The 20,815-nt window shown below is 52.2% G+C and overlaps 9 non-coding genes across 9 annotated transcripts; 4 read left to right on the plus strand and 5 right to left on the minus strand.

The window, feature by feature from the left end:
- Window positions 1–4,934: 4,934 nt before the first annotated feature.
- TRNAS-GCU (transfer RNA serine (anticodon GCU)) lies at window positions 4,935–5,016 on the minus strand. The gene has a single exon. It is a non-coding gene; the product is annotated as a tRNA-Ser (tRNA).
- Window positions 5,017–6,169: 1,153 nt separating this feature from the next.
- Window positions 6,170–6,242, minus strand: TRNAK-CUU (transfer RNA lysine (anticodon CUU)). The gene has a single exon. It is a non-coding gene; the product is annotated as a tRNA-Lys (tRNA).
- Window positions 6,243–7,643: 1,401 nt separating this feature from the next.
- TRNAA-AGC (transfer RNA alanine (anticodon AGC)) lies at window positions 7,644–7,716 on the plus strand. The gene has a single exon. It is a non-coding gene; the product is annotated as a tRNA-Ala (tRNA).
- Window positions 7,717–9,064: 1,348 nt separating this feature from the next.
- On the minus strand, window positions 9,065–9,137 carry TRNAV-AAC (transfer RNA valine (anticodon AAC)). Its single transcript has one exon. It is a non-coding gene; the product is annotated as a tRNA-Val (tRNA).
- A 433-nt stretch (window positions 9,138–9,570) lies between these two features.
- On the minus strand, window positions 9,571–9,643 carry TRNAK-CUU (transfer RNA lysine (anticodon CUU)). Its single transcript has one exon. It is a non-coding gene; the product is annotated as a tRNA-Lys (tRNA).
- Window positions 9,644–11,280: 1,637 nt separating this feature from the next.
- On the plus strand, window positions 11,281–11,352 carry TRNAC-GCA (transfer RNA cysteine (anticodon GCA)). The gene has a single exon. It is a non-coding gene; the product is annotated as a tRNA-Cys (tRNA).
- A 735-nt stretch (window positions 11,353–12,087) lies between these two features.
- Window positions 12,088–12,169, plus strand: TRNAS-UGA (transfer RNA serine (anticodon UGA)). The gene has a single exon. It is a non-coding gene; the product is annotated as a tRNA-Ser (tRNA).
- A 1,896-nt stretch (window positions 12,170–14,065) lies between these two features.
- On the minus strand, window positions 14,066–14,137 carry TRNAC-GCA (transfer RNA cysteine (anticodon GCA)). Its single transcript has one exon. It is a non-coding gene; the product is annotated as a tRNA-Cys (tRNA).
- Window positions 14,138–20,544: 6,407 nt separating this feature from the next.
- Window positions 20,545–20,617, plus strand: TRNAA-UGC (transfer RNA alanine (anticodon UGC)). The gene has a single exon. It is a non-coding gene; the product is annotated as a tRNA-Ala (tRNA).
- The last annotated feature ends 198 nt before the right edge of the window (window positions 20,618–20,815 follow it).

Below are 20,815 nucleotides of genomic sequence, written 5' to 3' on the forward strand. Positions count from 1 at the left end.
TCCCCCCAGACAGGACCCCTCAGTTGCAAACTCTAACACTGGTGTTAGGCTCAGACAAGAAGAGTGTTTCTGAAAAGCTGAGGTGTGCACAGTGAGGTGACTTGCAGAGATGCAGGCGCTGGCTTCTCTGTCTGCACCTTGGCACCTCTTACCCATCGGTACCCGCCAATTCTCACCCCCCTGCCAGCACCCAGACAGAAGGCCAGTGCACATGGAGCACGGTTCTCGGCACGAGTTCTTGATCAAGAGCACATCCACACTGCCAGGCAGGTTACTCCAAGAGGAAGGAATAGCTCAGTGGTTTGAGCCTTGGCCTGCTAAATTGACAGCTCTGAGTTTAATCCTTCAAAGAGACATTTGAGGCAAATCTGTCAGGGATGGTTCTAGGCCCTGCCATGAGCATGGAGACTGGACTGGATTGGACGACCTCTCAAAGTTCCCTCCAGCTCTATGAAATGGTGTATCTCCTTATAAAGAGCATCTGTGGACACTCTCTTGTGCAAGAAAGTTCTAATGGCTGTTTTAGGCACAAGAAATCCCTCTTGCCTGTGCACACTGCCTTCTTGTGCAAGAAGCCCTCTTTTCCAATGGTTTACTGTACATTTTCTTGCGCAAAAATGCACATGCAGCGTAAACACTCCACTAGTTTTTGCATAAGAACAGCCATTCTTGTGCAAAAAGCCTGCAGCATAGACAGAGCTGTGCAGTGTGAAAAACCCTCACAATAACAAGCTCAAACCAGCAGGTCCCACTGAGATTTGAACTCAGATTGCAGAATTCAAAGTCCTGAGTGCTGCCCCTTACACCATGGGACCTACCCAGGGACCAGTGCATGGGCATTGGGGACACTCAGTTTTCTGGCTGGCCTCTGCGCTCCTGGCTTTCCTCCTGCTGCTTCATCCCTCTGGCTACGACTACACGGCCCATTTATTTTGAAATAAGCTGGTCTCGAATAGTGATTCCAAAATAGTTTATTTCGAACTAGCACGTCTACACTGCAGGGAAACCTCAGATTAGTCCAAGGCAGGCTCCCCAGCGTAGACGAGCTGTCTCAGAAGAATAAGTTAGAATGTCCCCAGGAAGGGGCTAGTTCAAACTAGCAGCAGTGGCGCATCTACACAGGCCTTATTTTGAAACAGCTAATTTGGAACAGGTGTTATTCTTTGTAGAATGAGGTTTGCAGAAGTCGGAATAAGCCGTCTGTTACTTCAGAATTATTTCAAACTAACGGAATTGCTGTGTAGACTCTTGCATTGTTGTTGTGGAATAACGGCCATTGTTCCAAAAGAACTTTTGTGTGTGGACAGAACCTGCACAGCCCAAGAAATATGATTGGCAGCTCCTCCCCACCATTGTTTTGTCAATTGAAGTGCAGGCCTCTGAAGACATGAGGACCCAAGGCAACCACCTTGGTTGCCTTCTGCTAAGGCCAGGCTGGAGGGAAAAGACTCACTCCTTTGAGCTGGAGTTGAACCAGCAACTTAAGGATCACTTGCCAAGCACACGCTACAGTCCTCCGCTCTGCCAGCTGAGCTATCGAAGGGTGCTTGACAAATGCTGGTTTATCCAGGTTATCCCTACTGCAAGTCTCATGGCAACTGCTCCCCCAAGTAGATGGCATTGCTGATGAGGGGCAGAAAAGCACAGTGGTTGTCACAGGTACTTCACACGCAGACAGACCCCTTCAGTGAAACCTGAGCTAGAGCCATCCATGTCACAGCAAAAGGAAGAAAGTTGGGTTCTTCTCATGTGTCTTCTTTGTCCCAGAGTCTCTAGGGGTGCGGAAGGGCCAGGTCTACAAAAAAACAAACCAATTGAATGAACCTTGGTCTAGAAACACCCCTGAGGGTTTCCTTCTATCTTTGGCCTGGAAAGGTCATCTGTAACAATGTGGTTTGTCTGTAACCCTATTGGAAGGCCTGTCGCTATTCAGTAGGTCTAAACTAAAGCCTTCTTCTGCAGCCAGACTCAAGAGCAGCAGCAATTAGCTGTAAAGCCTCGAGTCACATGCTCATATTCCAGCTAAATGACACTGAAATAGTGTCACACTAGGCTGTGAGAAGGGGATCCTGTCCTAATGGCACCCACTGGTACCAGATAAGAAACAGATCTCAAGATGGGTAGAGAAAACTTAGTTAAACACCATTTTGTCTGGCAAGAAACTGCTTATCAATAGTTGTGGTTGTGCAATGGGCATTCTATGATTCTTGTCCTCCCTTTCCCATTGTTTGTCTGTGTGGTCGCTGTCTGGTTTGGATCTGTTTCTGTCTGCTGTATAATTAATTTTGCTAGGTGTAAATCAACTAAGGTGGTGGAGTACGATTGGTTCGGTAAATCACAATAGTATCTTATGACTGGTTAGCAAAATTATACTAAAATAATTGGTTAAGATATTGTTAAGCAGGACTCAATTTTCACTATATAAACTGGGGTCCAAGAAGGAGACCAGCAAGAAGAACTCGCCTGTGAAAGAGCCTTCGACCAGAGCTTCCAGGACACCTCTGCACAACACTGAGTAGGGCAACAAGGTACCCAAGCCCTGAGACCCCCCAGACCCCCAGCTCACGGTAGAACATGCCTGGCCCATCAGAGAGGACACCTCAAGAACCTGTGTTTCTATAGGGCTTTGAACTAAGGAGCTGCTGTATGTTAAACAAACACAGTGATGGCTACACCACGGAGGCTTTTCTTTCCTCAATTTAAACTTGGGCAAATATTCTGTTACTAACTCTTTAGCCAACTCAGATTGCTGCAGGGGAAGGAATTCTCTCTTGTTAATTCTCTGCCCTCAGGAAGGGACCAAACCCCCCTTCCCTGTCCCAAGGACTCCAACCCAAACCCTGAGACCCAAACCCTGCCCTGGGGGAGCTCTGCAATGTGACCCTGGCTCCCAAGGCAGCAAGTGCAGAATCCCCCTTGGTGAGCGCAAGAGGCTCCGACCGGCCTGGTCTGAATCCAGCTGAAAGGCTGGACGGCCCCGCTGCTGGAGTGTCACAGCCCCGTCAACCGGCCTGTGTTTGTCCCGTCTTTTTCAAGGAAGGGCAGGGCAGGGCCCACACACCCACCAGGAGTCTCAGGCACGTCTCTTGCACACAGCTGACCATGGAGCAGGTCTCCGTGGCCCATGTGTGGTACCCAGGGACTCTCTCCTGTGAGCCCCCCCAGGGGAGTCTCACACAGAGGTCTTGGGATCACAAGCTTCCTGACACTCTCATCATGCAACAGGGGCAGGTCCAGCCTGGTCTGTAAAAGCTGCTCTGGAAATCAGAGAGCAGCTGAAAGTGACTCGAGTGGGATTTGAACCCACAACCTTGGAATGACTAGTCTAGCTCACACTAATAGCTACAGTTTCAAAGTCCAAGACCCTGACTATTGCACCACAGCTCACAGCAACCCTCATCTCTTGACTCTGCTTTGCAGCAGGGTAATTGCTGGGCTAGAATAAAGGGAAAAGCTGAACCAGAGGAACACACGCTCCCCCTCCCACACTCAGACCCCCCATACCCAGCCTCCTGCCCAGAGCCTCAGCTGTGGCTTAAACCTGGTTCCAGAGAGAAGAGGCCAATGCAAATAGCCCCCTGGCAGCGAGGGAGTCAGCACGTCGGTGGGTGGGGCAGGGAGCTGGGGGCAGATCTTGGCTCTAACTCGCTAGGTGACCTTGGCCTGTTCAGGGAATCTCTCCCTGTCTCCATGGCCCTGTCTGTAAAGCAGGGACAGCAACACTCACAGCCCCACAGGAGGGGGCTGGTTTAATGCTTCACCCCACAGCCCAGCAATGAGCCCCCAACTCCCTCTGTTCTCGGGGAGCCAGGTTTGCTGTGTGAATTCTGTGGGGCAGGTGCCATCAGGCCTGGGCACTGGGATTATTTACCAGTTTCCCCGAACCTCTGACACTGCTAAGATCAGAGCTGAGGCGGCTGAGTGGTTCAGGTTTTCGATTAGAAAGCCAATAGATTAAGCAGGTTCACAAAATCCACTAGTTCTGTAGCCCCAGAAAAGTAAATGTGAACCTCAGTCCTGCCTGTCCCTTCCCCTCATGCCATGGGGCTGGAACGCCAGAGGAGTGAGGTGTCTTAGTTGGAGGCCACATCACAGAGGGCTGGGGGCCTTTGGAGGAGTTTCTTTGTGTCTCACTTTTGTGGTCCCTGATTTTTCTGTGGGTCAGTGGCTCCCGACCCAGAAAAGGTTCCCCGCCCCTGCCATAAATAAAGCAACATTGAAACCTTGTGTGCTGGCTGCAATGTTTTCCCTTTCTTTAAAATGAAGTTTGATCAACTAACATGAGACAGTTCAAACGCTTAATCGTTTAATGATTTAAATTAAACTTTTCTCCCCAGCTGCAGCCCTAGCAAAATGGCTGAGGTGTGATTATGTCATTAGTGGTGAGTGTCCATTAGTAACCAAGAGTCCATGGAAAGGTTTGGGGAGGGCAGGGGCTCAGCAAAGGGGCGGGATAGATCCTGGCTTGCCCTGACATTTAATAGGTGACCTTGGGGGCATGTGGCCCCCTGAGCAGCCTCTGATGTTCCCTGTGTGAGCCCCAGAACCAGCCCTGAGTGACGGGGGGAGGGGGAGCAGCTCACACATGCCAAGGGGCTGGCCAGGGGCCGGACATGAGCCTGCAAGGCAGCAGTGACATCACAAGGAACTTTTGCAGAACCTCAGCTCATTGGCTGGGAGGCAGTGACCTCACAGAGGGGCCATGGCAACAGCCAGGTGGGACAGGCTGCAGGGCTGGGGCATCTCAGAGACCCCCATGGCCTGGCTGCCTGGAATCTCCTTTGTGAGGTTTCCCCTTGAGGGCAGAAGGGATTGAGGGTCCCATATCGGGGTGTGTCGGTGGAGATTTCCCCTTTCCCCAGGCTGCAGTGGGAGGGGCTGGCACTGAACTGAAGAGAGAGCTGGGAGAAGCAAGAGGAAAGGCTGAAAACGTCCGATGAGGATGGGATTCGAACCCATGCATGCAGAGCACAATGGATTAGCAGTCCATTGCCTTAACCACTCGGCCACCTCATCTGAGCTGTAGGGATTTGTTACCAATTACCCAAAGCCATCACTGCCAGGAACCTTTGTGCCACTCACTGGCTGGCCAGGGACACCCAGGGTAGGAAGGTTTTGGCTTTTCACAATGTTCCCTGGGCTGTTGTACAAAGCTCAGTGCTCGTAACAAACCCAAACAATCCTTGACTACATCTATGCTGCAGGCTTCTTACACAAGAACTGTTTTGTGCAAGAGTTCCTGCGCAAAATGTCTTGTGCAAGAGCACGTCCACACTGCCATGTGCTTTTGCGCAAGAATGTGCACACTCTCTTGTGCTGGAAAGCTCTGATGGCCATTTTAGCCATAGGGATTTCTTGCACAAAAAAACCCTGTTGCCCATTCATACTACCTTCTTGTGCAAGAGCTCTTGCACAAGAGGGTTTATTCCTCATGGGGAGAGGAATAACTCTTGCCCAAGAAGCCCTTTTCCTTCATTTTGCTGTAAATTTAGTTGCTCAAGAACGCGCGTGCAGTGTAGATGTTCCTCAAGTTTATGCACAAGAACGGCAATTCTTGAGCAAGAAGCCTGCAGTGTAGATGTAGCCCCTGGGTGCCCAGAGACAGGCTGTCTAGTCACAGTCTGGCTCGGCGCGTGCTCTGCAATGGGAAGACGTCCACGGAGCAGACAGATGGCAGCGGCACACTGCTCTGGTGGGCCCAGCATCCAGAGGAGCGTTTCCGATATGAGTGTTTACTGACAGTGTCCATCTCTGGTCTGATTTCACAGTGTGGTGAGACACTGGCACCCACAGCAGCATGGATGGGGTGGCTGGAGGGAGTGGCTGGCGGGCGGCTGGTAGGAGCAGCGGCAAGTGGCCAATGCAGTGGGTGAGCCTCATTTGCATATCTAATTAGCCACCATTGTTGTGGAAGAGGCTCTTGCGCCAGAAGGTGCAGGGGACAATCAGCGGGCGGAGGGTTATTTTTTCTCCTCCCTGGGCTGATGTGGCTAGAACTGAGGAGAAGAAAATCCTCTTCCCTTCTCCTCAGAAGATGGAAATTGCAGTTGGTTCTCTCTCTGGTTCTACTAAAGCTGAACCCCAAGACTAGACTTTTTCTTTTTAAAACCCCAATGAAAACTGAGAGCCAATTGCTCACAGGCTGAGAAAGTGAGTTAAGGAAAGGCACTGCCCAGCATGGGGCTTGAACCCATGACCCTGAGATTAAGAGTCTCATGCTCTACCAACTGAGCTAGCAAGGGTCTCTGTGAAGCATTTCCTACTATCCCGTCACAGCATAACAGGAGCCAAGTGTTCTCCACTGGCTGACTCAAGGCTCTTTCTTGCCCCTAATGTGGGGTTCTGGTCTGTGGAGAGGTTTGAACTCGATCCCCACTCCCAACACACCCACTTCTTTCCCCACAAGTAACGGCCCCATTTCCATCTCTCCAGGGACAGGAGAAGGGCTCTGGCCTGTTCTCTGCAAAATGCTCAGCCTGTTTCATTTTCTGCAGGAACAAGTGGGATCCATGCGCCCTGTTCCCCAGTGACAAGTGAGTGTCGTCTTCCCCCCTTTCCACAGACACAGCAGGCCAGGGGGCTATGAGCCTCCAGAGGCCCCTTCCTACTTGGCCTCCCACAAAGCTGGGGTGAAAAGCTGCTAGACCCCAGCCCTCCTGGGCCAAGCCATGGCAGAGGTAGCAGGATTCACCCCCATCTTCTCCTGCCTGTGGCCCTGGTGCTGAGGGGCCAGCCCCTTTCCTGCTGCCCCAACTCTTATTCCCACAATGCACTTTGTGCAGGGGCCCTTGGTCTTTCTGCCAAGGTGTGTGGCTGGCAGCCAGGACTCAGGACCCTTCCCCCAATGCCCCCTCTGACCCGCTCACACTGTCTGGATGCCTCCAGCACAGGCTGAGCTCAGGGGTCAGGTGGGTGACCTGCCCTGCAGCTGTGATGGCATCAGGCCCTTCCCGCTGACCTGCTCCGTCTGGAGATGGAGCTCTAGTGGCCTCAGACACTCAGCAAGAGGAACAAAACTCTCTCCGTTGAACCTCAGGGCATGGAAGCCAAAGCACCTGAACCTTGTAACAACCACCTGAGTCTCAGTAGGTCCCACTCTGAAATATGAACGCACATTGCAGGATTCAGAGTCCTGAGTGCTGCCCCTTACACCATAGGACCTGTGATGTGAAAGTGCAGTGGGCACCTCTGACTCTCAGCTCTCAGGCTGGCCTCTGCTCTCCTGGCTTCCCTCCAGCTGCTTCATCTCCCAGGACTCCCTGTAAGAAATGTGTCACTTTCACCCCTGGGAGCAGCTCAGCCATGCAAAGGGGCTGCCTGGGGCAGGACATTAGCCCTGGAGGGCAGGGGTGGGTGTGGCAGTGACATCACAAGGGCCTTTTGCAGACCCCTCAGCTTATTGGCTAAAGGAGGTTGGGAGGTGATGACCTCACAGAGAGTCCATGACAGTGGCCAGGTGGGACAGGCTGCAGGGCAGGGGCCAGATCAGAGCCCCCCCATGGCTTTGCTGCAGGGAGTCTCCTTGAGAGTTGCCCTTGAGGCCTTTTCGGAGCCTTCTCCTTTCCCACGACTAACTGACCTAGATGACAGACGTCGCTGTGGAGAAGGGAAGAGCCTCCAAGAAGACCACTGTAACTGCAGCAGGGGAATTAGCTCAAGTGGTAGAGCGCTTGCTTAGCATGTAAGAGGCAGTGGGATCGATGCCCACATTCTCCAACTGTGGCTCAGCTCTTATCCCTTATTTTCACTGTCAGGGGCTCAGTGGCCCCCTCCCTCTTCCTACCTGCTCTCCCAAAAGAGACAGACCTGGCTCCCCTTTCTTTGCCACCAGCAATTGCCATGCTGCAAAGCAGAGAGTGGAGATATCAGGCTCTGTGGTGCAATGGAAAGCATGTTGGACTTTTAAGCTGCAACAAAATACAGGACTATGTAGCATTTTAAAGACTAACAAGATGGTTTATTAGATGATGAGTTTTCGTGGGCCAGACCCACTTCCTCAGATCAAATAGTGGAAGAAAATTTTCACAACCATATATATCAAAGGATACAACTAAAAAAAAATGAACACATATGAAAAGGACAAATAAAATTTCAGAACAGAACGGGGATGCGGGGGGGAAGGTAAATGTCTGTGACCTAATGATATTAGAGGTGATAATTGGGGAAGCTATCTTTGTAATGGGTAAGATAACTAGAGTCTTTGTTAGGACCCCGCCGTAAAGTGTCGAATTTTAGCATGAATAACAGTTCAGAGGATTCCCTTGAAAGTGCAGTTTTAAAAGGCTTTTGAAGCAGGAAGCAGGTAATTAAGTCATTGAGATAATGTCCTTTCTGGTTGAAATGGCAAGAAACTGGTTTTTTTTTGTATTTTGTTTCAGACACCCTAGACTAACATGGCTACTTTTCTATCACTATTTTAAGCTGCAGTGATTCATGTGAGCCCAGCTAGACTTTCAAAGTTTGTGGGTTCAATTCCCACAAGCGTCACTTTAGCTGCTTTCTCATTTCCAGGGCGCAGCTTTTACAGAACAGGCAATCCTTAGGGTGAAACTAGGGTGGGCTTGAGTCCAGACAGTTCCCAGCAGACCCCAGTGAGGATGGAGGGAAGGGCTGGTTCTTGCGGTTGGGGCTGGACGTTGTTCTGAAAGGCTTCAGGTGCCATTAGATCGTTTTATCCCTCCCTGTCTCCTACCAGTGCTGAGCAACACTCAGGCTATGTCTGCCCTACACTGCTCTTCTGGGAAAAGCTACGCACATTTCAAAACCCAATTTGTGCAGCTTTTTCTTCTGCTTTTTCTGGGGGGAGGGGGGGAGAGGCTTTTCCGACATTTGGCCTGTTACACTGGGCAAGTCACACAAGGGAGGCAGCAGGCAGAGCTGGCCCAATGCACCAGCCTCCCAGGGGAGGCCAAGGAACAAGCAGCTGCCTGGCCTAATTTATCTGGCTTCCCCAGGTTGGCACCCAGGGGCATTATCAGCTGCAGTCACATGAGCGTTGGGTTCATCAACAGGCTGGTCAGCAGCAGCTGCAGTTACCTGGGCACCGCAATAAGAGAAGACCCTGTGTTTCTGCCTGGCTTTGAACCAGGGACCTTTTGCATGTTAGGTAAACATGATAACCACTACACCACAGAAACACATTTCAGGGGATGGAACTTGTCTGACTGTTCTGTTTCTGGCTCTTTCTAACACCCTGCTCTGCAGGGGAGGGGGATGCTCCTTGTGAACACTCCACCTCTTGTTCTCAGGGAAGTGCCTCATTTCCTCACCAGCCCCTTGAGATTTGTAGCTAAAAGCTGGAGCTGCTGTGGCAGGAGGTGAAGCTACAGAAGCTGACGGGGAACAATCAGCAGGCGGAGGGTTATTTTTTCTCCCCCCTGGGCTGATGTGGCTAGAACTGAGGAGAAGAAAATCCTCTTCCCTTCTCCTCAGAAGATGGAAACTGCAGTTGGTTCTCTCTTTGGTTCTAGTAAAGCTGGACCCCAGGATTAGACTTTTGCTTTCTAAAACCCTGGTGAAAACTGAGAGCCAATTGCTCACAGACTGAGAATGTGAGTTAAGGAAGGGCACTGCCCAGCATGGGGCTTGAACCCATGACCCTGAGATTAAGAGTCTCATGCTCTACCAACTGAGCTAGCCAGGCTGTGTGGGAAAAGTTTCTAATATCCCATCTCAGAGTAACAGGAGCCAAGTGTTCTCCACTGCCTGACTCAAGGCTCTTTCTTGCCCCTAATGTGGGGTTCTGGTCTGTGGAGAGGTTTGAACTCGAACCCCACTCCCGACACACCCACTTCTTTCCCCACAAGGAACGGCCCCATTTCCATCTCTCCAGGGACAGGAGAAGGGCTCGGCCTGTTCTCTGCAAAATGCTCAGCCTGTTCCATTTTCTGCAGGAACGAGTGGGATCCATGCGCCCTGTTCCCCAGTGAGAGGTATGTGTCCTCTCCCCCCTTTCCACAGACACAGCAGGCCAGGGGGCTATGAGCCTCCAGAGGCCCCTTCCTACTTGGCCTCCCACAAATCTAGGGTGAAAAGCTGCTAGACCCCAGCCCTCCTGGGTCAAGCCATGGCAGAGGTAGCAGGATTCACTCCCATCTTCTCCTGCCTGTGCCCTGGTGCTGAGGGGCCGGCCCCTTTCTTGCTGCCCCAACTCTTATTCCCACAATGCACTTTTTGCCAGGGCCATTGGTCTTTGTGCCAAGGCGCATGCCTGGGAGCCAGGACTCGGGACCCTTCCCCAAATATTCAACCCTCCTCCCCACCCAAACCCTGTGTTCAGCTCACACTGTCTGGCTGCCTCCAGCATGGGCTGAGCAGGTGACCTGCCCTACAGCTGGCAGAGCATCAGGCACCTGAGCACAAGTCTGATCAGTCTGGGGACCAAGCTCCATTGGGCCTCAGACACCCAGCACAGGAATGAAACTGCCCCTGGGGAACCTCAGCACAAGGAATGTAAAACCCACAGAGCACGAAGAGCTCACAGCAACCAGCCCAAGCAGTTCCCACAGAGACTTGAACTCACATTGCAGGATTTAGCATCCTGACTGCTGCCCCTTATACTATGGGACCTATATACACAGGTGCTGGTGGGGACCTGGGACACTCAGGTCTCAGGCTGGCTTCTGCTCTCCTGGCTTCCCACCAACAGCTTCATCTCTCAGGACTCTCTGGCTACGTCTACACGGCACATTGATTTTGGAATAAGCTGGTCTTGAATAGTGATTCCAAAATAGCTTATTTTGAACTAGCACGTCTACACTGCAGGGAAACCTCGGAACAGTCCGAGTCAGGCTCCCCTAATGCAGACAAGCTACTGATTTAGAGCTCTGGGAGAAATAACTTAGAATGGGCCTAGGGAGGGGCCATTTTGAAATAGCGGAAGTGGAGCATCTCCACACGCATTATTCTGAAATAGCTAATTGGGAACAGGCGTTATTCCTCGTAGAGTGAGGTTTGCAGAAGTTGGAATAACCCGTCTGTTATTTCAGATTATTTCACATTAACGGAATTGCTGCACAGACTTTGGTGTTGTTATTCTAAATGGCCATTATTCCAAAATAACTTTTCTGTGTGGACATAACCTCTGTCCTGCCCCAGCTCTGCTGCGTTCAGGACAAATTCCTCGTTAGGGTCCATCACAATCTGGGGTCAGTGAGGGTCCATCCCACCTGAGATGTGTCACACAAAAGCCTCTTGTTCCCTGCCCAGTGCCTAACAGGGGCTGAAGGCATATGTTCCCTGCCTAGTGCACAACACGGGTTACAGGTATCTATTTTGTGTGGGGGTGTAGTTCAGTGGTAGAGTGTTTGACTGCAGATCAAGTAGTCCTTGGTTCAAATCCAAGTGCCCCCTTGAAAAATCTTCTTTCAATAGAAACAGTTACCTCTCCAGTTCTATTGCATCCTGGATTTCTGTTGTATGTGCCTGCTTTAAAAGAATACAAACCCTTAATGTTTTCTGGCACCAATACGCATAAAGCAGGCAAACCCATCCCTCAGCTGAAACCAGCTCAAACCCGCTCTGTGTCTGGTTTCTGTTTCCATCAATTCAACAAGGGTGTGATGTAGATGCCCATTGGCACGTCCTTGGTCTCCATGGGCTGGGCTGTGCAGAAGAACAAGAACCACACTCAGCTGGGGAGGACGGGCTGCCATCAACCTTCTGGTGTTCGATTTAGTGAGTCCAACTAAGACCAGAGAGCACCTGACTAGTGGCCAGAAGTCTGCTCTTGCTGCCTTTGGCTTCCCGCCGTGGGGATATGGCCAAGCTCAACTGAAGGAAGCCGACTCCAGCTACATAAGGAGGGATGGTGGGAAGAGCAGACACATTGGCCAGGTACCACTGGGGGCTGCCTCCCTCACCTCCCCCGGACCTGGCAGGTATCTGGGCCAGCTTAGCCATGGGGTCGCTCTCTGGGACAGCAAACACGGACACAAGGCAGGATTCTCTCATTCTAGGACCATTTGTTGGTTTTTAACCTTTCACAGCTACAGACTAACAGCCCCCCCCCCCCAAGGGAGCGACTATGTGGCCCCCTCCCCCCTGAGATCTTTTGTTTGCTGTTGCCCAAACACTACTAAGCTCACAGCTGTGATGGCCGAGTGGTTAAGGCATTGGACTTGAAATCCAATAGGGTTTCCCTGCACAGGTTCAAATCCTGCTCACAGCGAGGCCTGTGCTTTGGCCACACCTCTAACGAAAGCAACAAACCCCTGAAACACTCTCCCCATCCCCTGTCAATCCCCTTCTACTTCTTTCAGTGGCTACGTCCAGACTGAAGAGGACGCTCTTTCTACGAGGCAGAAGGGACGTGTCCAGAGAACAGGGTTTTCCAAAATTTTGTGCCATGTAGCCGCAGATGGCAGGAGCCAAAGAGGCTTGACAGCCTGTTCCATCCCAGCGTGCCGCCCTCCCAGCCTGCTGCTGCTCCAGGAGGGGTGTCAAGCCATGTGCATCGGGGCTTTCGTGATGTCACGTGATACCAACACACAAAGCCCTGCCCCCCACCCCAGGAGCTACTGGCAGATGGGCACAGACCCTCTGTCCTCACCTCTACAACCAGCTGTTCCCAAGAGGGTGAGTCTGGGCAGAAGGTGATTCCAGGATTCTGTTCCTGCCCTTGTGGACAGAGACACCTGGACCAAACAGCAGCCCCAAAAGGCCCCTCCATAGCTCAGCTTATAGAGCAGAGGACTGGAGCAGCTGCCCCTAAGTGGCTGCTTTCACTCCACCTCTAAGGAGAGTTCTTTCCCCCTCACCTGGCTGAGGCAGAGCAGACAAGGGCCTTCTAGGGGGAACAGACGGGTTCTCTACAGAAAGTCGAACTGATGACAGTTCAGCCACAGGGACAAATGTTTCTGCCTAAGCCTGGAATTAAACAAAGGACCTTTAAGTCTTCAGTTTAACACTGTCCCCACCAAACTAGTTCAGCAGCTGTCAGGGAAGCTTTTCTCCACAGCAGCACACAAGAGAGCAGCTGTTGCCAGTGGCCCTGTAGGGCAAGATGAGCTTGACCAAGCCTCAAACCAGCTGGACTAGCCAGCCCACATCACAGTGAGTCACTAGTGGCCCTGTCAGAGAAGAGCCATTGACAGCAGCAGAGACGTCCCTGCAGCTGCCTGTGGTGTCTTTTCCAAAGGGGCACTTGTGGGCCTGCTGGCTCAGGTGTTTAGTGCTTGATGCTAATAATGCCAATGCTGTGGGTTCAATCCCTGTGCTTGCCCCAGGGTTGTCTGGTTTGGTGTTTTGCTTTTGTGTAGCTGCCTGCTATGGACAAGGAAGGAGAAACAAGCCCTGAGAGATGAAACAGCAGAAGGGAAGCATGGAACCACGTCAGCTGTCAGCCCCTCTTCCTCTTCCTGTAGCACTGCCCATGCAGGAGAGAGAAGGGGCAGTTTGAGTCACCAGCTCTGCCCCATGTGAAAATGGCAAGTGTTGTCTTAGCAGCGAGGGAGAGGTGGGAAGGAGCCTGAAGTAAGCTCTTGGGTCACAGCTGCTGTAACATGTGACAATGAGGTGAGAAAAATGACTAGGCAGTGGCCATGGGAAACATCAGGCTGGTTTCCCTGAGTGGGAATCAGACCAAACCAGCAAGAGTTTTGTATCCTAACCACTAGACCACCAGGGACACAGGACACATGCTTCTTTGCTCACCTGCACTAGCCTTTCCCAGGATGAGGGGTCCCTTCTCCCTTGCCCAGAGGGGACAAGAACAGAAACCAAACAGAACATCAAAGCAGCCAGACTGGGCCATGCCAGTTGCCCAACTAGCCCAGGATCCTGTCTCACAACAGCAGCCAATTTCATTGTCCCGAGGGAATCCTCACACAGACGGTTATTATGTGATCCCTCCTGTCACCCATTCCCAGCTTCTGGAATTCACCAGCTAGGGACAACTGCCCTGTCCATCCTGGTTAAATGCCTTTGATTATGGCTGCCAGGGATCCCAAAGTTGAGTAGCTCTGCATTAAGGATTCTTATTAATGTCAAGAACCTCAAGCAATGTAAAGCCAGAGTGTGATGGAACTGGAAAGGAAAATGTTGACACTAGAAGGAATTTTTCCCAAGGGGGCACTTGGATTTGAACCAGGGACCACTTGATCTGCAGTCAAAGACTCTACCACTGAGCTACACCCCCATGAAAGTTGATATCAGCAGCCAATGTTGGGAACTGGACAGGGAACAAGAGGCTTTTGTGTAACACGCAAGCCAGGTGCTACCCTTGGGCTTCGTCTCAGCACTGAGCAGGCGGGTGGGAGGGGTCTGATGCTGTCACATATGCAAGGCAAGTCACCCACCTGGACCCTGAGGCGGGCGGGGGATTTGTATATTTTAGGAAGGGTCCTGAGTCCTGGCTCCCAGCCATGCACCTTGGCAGAAAGACCAGTGGCCCCTGCACAAAGCGCATTGTGGGAATAAGAGTTGGGGCAGCAGGAAAGGGGCCGGCCCCTCAGCACCAGCGAGCCGGTGGGAGAAGATGGGAGTGAATCCTGCTACCTCTCATGCGCAAAGGCAGCACTTTTCCAATGGAGCTAATTCTGCCCCACCTGCAACCTGTCTCCAGTGCTCCTGTCTGGCCCAGGAGGGCTGGTGTCCAGCAGCTCTCTGCCCCAACATGGCTGGCTTTTGGGGAGAGCAAGTAGTAAGTGGGGGCTGGGGCGAGTTAGGGAGCCACTTAGCCCCATGGCTGGCTCTGCTAGTGAAAAGAAAAATTGGAAGCTGCCCTCCTGAGTGGAGAATGTGGGCATCGATCCCACTGCCTCTAACATGTAAAACAAGCGCTCTACCACTTGAGCTAATTCCCCTGCTGCATTAACAGAGCTCTTCTTGGAGGCTCTTCCCTTCTCCACAGCGACGTCTGTCATCTAGGTCAGTTAGTTGTGGGAAAGAAGAAGGCTCTGAAAAGGCCTCAAGGGCAACTCTCAAGGAGACTCCCTGCAGCAAAGCCATGGGGTGGGGTCTCTGATCTGGCCCCTGCCCTGCTGCCTGTCCCACCTGGCCATTGTCATGGACTCTCTGTGAGGTCATCACCTCCCAACCTCCTTTAGCCAATAAGCTGAGGGGCTGCAAAAGGCCCTTGTGATGTCACTGCCACACCCACCCCTGCCCTCCAGGGCTAATGTCCTGCCCCAGGCAGCCCCTTTGCCTGGCTGAGCTGCTCCCAGGGGTGAAAGTGACACATTTCTTACAGAGATTCCTGGGAGATGAAGCAGCTGGAGAGAAGCCAGGAGAGCAGAGGCCAGCCTGAGAGCTGAGAGTCAGAGGTGCCCATGAAACGGGCTGACCGTTTTGTAGAGAACAGGCCAGAGCCCTTCTCCTGTCCCTGGAGAGATGGAAATGGGACTGTTCCTTGTGGGGAAAGAAGTGGGTGTGTCAGGAGTGGGGTTTGAGTTCAAACCTCTCCACAGACCAGAACCCCACATTAGGGGCAAGAACGAGCCTTGAGTCAGGCAGTGGAGAACACTTGGCTCCTGTTATGCTGTGATGGGATAGTAGGAAACTTTTCACACACAGCCTGGCTAGCTGGGTTGGAAGAGTGTGAAATGCTTAATCTCAGGGTTATGGTTTCAAGCCACGTTCTGGGCAGTGCCATTCCTTAACTCACATTCTCAGCCTGTGAGAAATTGGCTCTCTTTTTTCACCAGGGTTTTAGAAAGAAAAAGTCTAGTCCTGGGGTCCAGCTTTAGTAGAACCAAAGAGAGAACCAACTGCAATTTCCATCTTCTGAGGAGAAGGGAAGAGGATTTTCTTCTCCTCAGTTCTAGCCACATCAGCCCAGAGGGGAGAAAAAATAACCTTCCGCCCGCTGATTGTCCCCCGTCAGCTTCTGTAGCTTCACCTCCTTCCACAGCAGCTCCAGCTTTGAGCTACAAATCTCAAGGGGCTGGTGAGGAAATTAGGCGCGTCCCTGAGAACAAGAGGTGGAGTGTTCACAAGGAGCATCCCCTCCCCTGCAGAGCAGGGTGTTAGAAAGAGCTAGGAACAGAACAGTCAGACAAGTTCCACCCATTGAAATGTGTTTCTGTGGTGTAGTGGTTATCACGTTTGCCTCACATTCAAAAGGTCCCTGGTTCAAAGCCAGGCAGGAACACAGGGTCTTCTCTTATTGCGGTGCCCAGGTAACTGCAGCTGCTGCTGACCAGCCTGTTGATGAGCCCAAATCTCATGTGACAGAGGGGGGGTAACGTCAGCTGATAATGCCCCTGGGTGCCAACCTGGGGAAGCCAGTTCAATTAGGCCAGGCAGCTGCTTCTGCCTTGGCCTCCTCTGCCCTGGGAGGCTGGTGCATTGGGCCAGCTCTGCCTGCTGCCTCCCTTGTGTGACTTGCCCAGTGTAACAGGCCAAATGTCGGAAAAGCCTCTTCTAAAAAAAATAAGCAGAAGAAAAAGCTGCACAAATTGGGTTTTGAAATTTGCGTAGCTTTTCCCAGAAGAGCAGTGTAGGGCAGACATAGCCTGAGCGTTGCTCAGCACTGGTAGGAGACAGGGAGGGATAAAATGATCTAATGGCACCTGAAGCCTTTCAGAACAACTCCCAGCCCCAACCGCAAGAAACAGCCCTTCCCTCCATCCTCACTGGGGTCTGCTGGGAACTGTCTGGACTCAAGCCCACCCCAGTTTCACCCTAAGGATTGCCTGTTCTGTAAAAGCTGCGCCCTGGAAATGAGAAAGCAGCTAAAGTGACACTCGTGGGACTTGAACCCACAAACTTTCAATGTCTAGCTGGGCTCACATGAATCACTGCAGCTTAAAATAGTGATAGAAAAGTAGCCATGTTAGTCTAGGGTAGCTGAAACAAAATACAGAAAAAAACCAGTTTCTTGCCATTTCAACCAGAAAGGACATTATCTCAATGACTTAATTACCTGCTTCCTGCTTCAAAAGCCTTTTAAAACTGCACTTTCAAGGGAATCCTCTGAACTGTTATTCATGCTAAAATTCGACACTTTACGGCGGGGTCCTAACAAAGACTCTAGTTATCTTACCCTTTACAAACATAGCTTCCCCAATTATCACCTCTAATATCATTAGCTCCCCATTCTGTTCTGAAATTTGATTTGTCCTTTTCATATGTGTTCATTTTTTTTAATTGTATCCGTTGATATATATGGTTGTGACAATTTTTTTCCACTATTTGATCTGAGGAACTGGGTCTGGCCCAGGAAAGCTCATCATCTAATAAACCATCTTGTTAGTCTTTAAAGTGCTACATAGTCCTGTATTTTGTTGCAGCTTAAAAGTCCAACATGCTTTCCATCGCACCAGAGAGCCTGATATTTCCACACTCTGGTTTGCACCATGGCAATTGCTGGTGGCAAAGAAAGGGGAGCCAGGTCTGTCTCTTTTGGGAGAGCAGGTAGGAAAAGGTAGGAGGCCACTGAGCCCCTGACAGTGAAAATGAGGGATAAGAGCTCAGCCACAGTTGGAGAATGTGGGCATCAATCCCACTGCCTCTTGCATGCTAAGCAAGCACTCTACCACTTGAGCTAATTCCCCTGTCTGCAAAAGCTGCTCCTGCCCCACCCACCTTGTTCCAGAGCCCACAACATCTCTGGGGCTGCCCAAGGCTCCTTTCTGAAAGGGCCACTTGTGAGACTGACACCCGTGGGCCGGCTAGCTCAGAGGTTTAGAACGTGGTGATCATATCACACTGACACGTCTTAAGAGCAAACCCCTTGTTTCAAACCATAACGGGCTCGCTATTCCGACGTCCCTGCAAACCTCATGGCAGGAGGAGCGAGGGGCGTTTCGGAATACTGATTTATTTGGAACTAAGTGCTGTGTAGCCAGCACCAAATTACAAAATAAGCTATTTCAAAATTGACTCAAAATAAGCTACTGAATTGCATCGCTTATTCTGAGCTATGGGACACACCCCTAGTGAGTTAGAGCCCAGCTCTGCCCCCAGATCCCTGCTCCACCCACCCACTGCTGCCTTGCAGGCTCATGTCCTGCCCCTGGCCAGCCCCTTGGCATGTGTGAGCTGCTCTCCCTGCCCCCGTCACTCAGGGCTGGTTCTGGGGCTGAAGCAGGGAACATCAGAGGCTGCTCAGGGGGCCACATTGCTAGGCCAGGGGCCCTCCTGTGGGGCTGTGAGTGTTGCTGTCCCTGCTGTACAGACAGGGCCATAGAGTCAGGGAGAGATTCACTTATCAGGCCAAGGGCACTCAGTGAGTTAGAGCCCAGCTCTGCCCCCAGCTCCCTGCCCCACCCACCGATGTAATGACTCCCTCTCTGCCATGGGGCTGTTTGAATTGGCCTCTTCTCTCTGGAACCAGGTTTAAACCACAGCTGAGACTCTGGGCAGGGGGCTGGGTATGGGGGGGTCGGAGTGTGGGAGGGGGAGCATGTGTTCCTCTGGTTCAGCTTTTCCCTTTCTTCTACCCCAGGAATTACCCTGCTGCAAAGCAGAGGGAGAAGATGAGGCTCTATCTTTACTTTGGGGCCCTGTGGCACAACGGTAAGCATGTTAGCCATCTAAACAGTGGTCCTCAGAATCAGCCAGCCCAGTAATTCAAAGGTTCTGGGTTCAAATCCTGCCACTATCACTGTTATCTGATTTCCAGAGCAGCTTTTACAGAAGAGGCTGGACCTGCCCCTGTTGCATGATGGGAGTGGCAGGGAGTGACAGGGAGCTTGTGACAGGACCTTTCTGGGTACAAGAGATGTGCCTGTAACTCTAGTGTCTGGCTCTGACACTCCAGCAGTGGGGCTGTCCAGCCTGATTCAGAGCAGGCCGGTTGGAACCTCTTGTGCTCATCGAAGGGGATTCTGCACTTGCTGCCTTGGGAGCCTGGGTCACATTGCAGAGCTCCCCCAGGGCAGTCCCATGGCGTCACCAGGCCGACCTCCCGCACTCTCGGCAATGTAGCTGTGTTCTATCCTTCCCCTTCAGTAACAACCGGACATTCCCCACCCAGCCACTGTGGGACCCCTAAGAGCAGTGTGAGCACCAGTGTAGCTCCCTGATGAGACACTTCCCTGGTTTCGGGAGGGAGACGAGACGTCAAGGCCCATGACTCGGAGCCAGCTACCGATACCCATGGAAAGCTGATTTTCAGAGGGGTGTGATCAGCCCTTCCTGTGTATCTGGCTTCTTCAAAGGGGCTTAATCAGGAGCTAAAAGTTGAAGAAGGGCCATTTAGAAGGGTGAATGTCTGGTTCAGGGGGAGAGGAGTGGCCACTGCCCTTCTAAGCCAGGAATTGTGGGTTCAAGTTCCCCCTGGGGTGATCGTTTCCTTTCAGTCATAAAGAACTTACCTTTCTCTGCTCTTTGACAGAGTTGGCAAGGCTGCTCCACAGTGGCTGTCTCCCTTTCTGTGGAAGCTGTTCAGACCCCTCACTAGCCAATGCTGGTGTTAGGTGCAGATCTGAGTGCTAAAAGCCCAGGTATCCAAAGTCAGAATGAAGGGGTGTGTTGTGCTCTAGAAGGCCCAGGAGTGACAGCCAGAGGGTGGGGGCTGTGGCAGAACAGAGTCTATCTGGACACAAAGCAGAGACTGAGGATGAGAAGGCCCATGAGAGGCAGAGACTCCAGATCAGGGGGGGCTAGTTATTTGCTCTGGCAAACTGACAGAAAATCCCCAGGCCCTGAGCAGGGTGTGGGCGAGGCCCATGGGGCAGTTTGCCTGGCGAAGTTCGGGGCGTGGAGAAGCTCTGTGAGTGGATAAGGTCCCTGGCTGAGCTGCGCCCCTGCCGTGTGTGTGACTCAAACTGTCCCTCGTCCCCTTTTATGTATCTATTGCGCTTCCAGCGTCTTTCCTCAGGCACGTTCATCCGGCAAAGACCCCCCCACACACACCCAGCAGAAGGGTTTTCCTGCAGCCACCGGCCCCAGCCCCTCTCTCCAGGGAACTGCAGCCCCTCGGGCCAGGCAGCTGCTCCCAGCATTCAGGAGGCACCAGGCCGAGAAGAAACCGTCTGACATGGTGCTGCCAGGGAGGGGCCTCACTGCTAGTCGCTGTTCCCGTTCCAGGAGCCGAGCGAGTTTTGCCCTGGGCACCGATATTGAGGGCGTGTGCCCCTGTGTGTGTGTGAGCCCCCCTGGCACCCATTGGCTCCTGCTGGGGGAGACCCCTGACACTATAGCTCCTTCTAGAGAGGGGTGAATGGACCCCAAGTCCTATAGCTTCTGCCAGGAGAGACCTGACCCCTTATCTCCTGATGTGGTTTCAGTTTTACCCTGACGGATGCTCCAGACAGGAGAGATGCCAGCGCACTGGCCCAGCCCGGGCCGGCAGTGATGGTTTAAATTCCCCGGCTTCTCCCCCTCACAGAGCTGCTGCCTCTCCGGGAGGTGGATGAACTGCAGGTGCGGGACAGCTCCCTGCCAGCAGGGACAGCAGCCAAGGCACCAAATATCGCTGGGTCTGCAGCCAGCGTTGGGAACTGGCAGGGAACAGGAGGCTTTTGAGTCACACACGTCTCAGGTAGGACTGTGACTGGTCCAAGCAAGGAATGTGTCTTGGGGCTAGTTTAGTGACACCCCAAGGCCGTGTCTACACAATGGCTGTGTCTAGATTGCATCCCTTTTCTGTCAGAGGTGGGGGAATTAGCTCAGGTGGTAGAGCGCTTGCTTTGCATGTAAGAGGCAGTGGGATCAACACCCACATTCTCCAGTGATAGATATTTGCTTTTTCCTTGTTTTACAGGCAGAGACAACAAGGGGGCTAAGTGCTTCTAGGGGCCTCTTTGCAAAAGGCAGTGGACTGGTTTCTGCAGTGCAGTGGGTGTCACGTTTGCCAGGCATAGAAAAGTTCCCTGGCTAAAAGCCAGACAGGCAAAGTCCTGCCTGTAACACCCAGAGGAGGGGATTC

This window comes from Pelodiscus sinensis, chromosome 26 (genome assembly GCF_049634645.1).
Source record: "Pelodiscus sinensis isolate JC-2024 chromosome 26, ASM4963464v1, whole genome shotgun sequence".
Lineage (NCBI taxonomy): Eukaryota > Metazoa > Chordata > Testudines > Trionychidae > Pelodiscus > Pelodiscus sinensis.